General features: G+C 30.9%; 1 pseudogene; it reads right to left on the bottom strand.

Moving 5' to 3' along the window:
- Window positions 1–928, bottom strand: part of LOC125502479 — a 4,432-nt pseudogene that overhangs the window by 1,359 nt on the left and 2,145 nt on the right.

Raw genomic sequence — 928 nt, 5'->3', positions numbered from 1 at the left:
CACAACAAATCCACCGACTCAACAAACATTAACCGATTTTTTGCCTGCCAGAAATTATAGAAGGCATGTGTGGTTTAACAACAAATCTAAACGAAAAAGTAAATGTGAGAAAATTATATTTAAAGGCAGAAAGACCGATTGGGTCGATAGCCTTTTTCTGTAGGAAATAAAGATTATTTATATATATATATTTAAAAGTACAGAACTTAATTGGATTTCACATAAATAACCGTAAACTTTATAAAAGGTATTTATCATTATTGAACCCAAAGACCCAATTTAAATTTCATGATAATTTCATTATTAACTATTAAGAAAGAGAAAATAATCCAAACCACATTTAGGTAAAAAAATAAGTGAACTTCTTTATGTATGTATCTCCTATCTCTCCGCTTGTCGATGAATGGCTACAAACTCTAACAAAAACTACATGATTTATTGAAATAATAGTAAAAATGTAATTATCTTATTTATCCGAATCAACATATTTCTGAAATGTAAATATAGTTAATTTCGCTGTCTAGACCCCCATTTAAACCGTACTTTATATAAGTAATTTTTCGGAAAATAATGTTTTCTTAAAATTAAGCAATGTACCAATTCATCGAATGTAGCTAAAGGTAGCTGTAATTAAAATATCAATATTACCTATACTCCGTGCTACGTCTTTGGACTGGGCTGTAAAAAAATTGATTCGTCCATCTTCTCCAACGGTAACTAAATCATTTTCGTGAAAGGCCAAGGCAGTACAAGGACTCGATTCACCATTTTCGAAATAGTGAATATCTTTCCATGTAGTGCAAACTTCAATGTGAGCTTCACCAGTTTCTGCATATGCTACTTTCATTAAATGAGCTGACCCTGATGATGAACTGCTGGCAAAGTAATCCGGATTTAAAAACTGAAACAGGAATGTAATATAAACATG

The sequence above is a fragment of the Dendroctonus ponderosae genome, unplaced genomic scaffold (genome assembly GCF_020466585.1).
Source record: "Dendroctonus ponderosae isolate FM_Combo_2020 unplaced genomic scaffold, Dpon_F_20191213v2 Dpon_F_20191213_1, whole genome shotgun sequence".
NCBI classification, from domain to species: Eukaryota; Metazoa; Arthropoda; class Insecta; order Coleoptera; family Curculionidae; genus Dendroctonus; species Dendroctonus ponderosae.
Note: the sequence above shows the minus strand (reverse complement) of the source record. Positions and strands in the feature narration are given on the sequence as shown.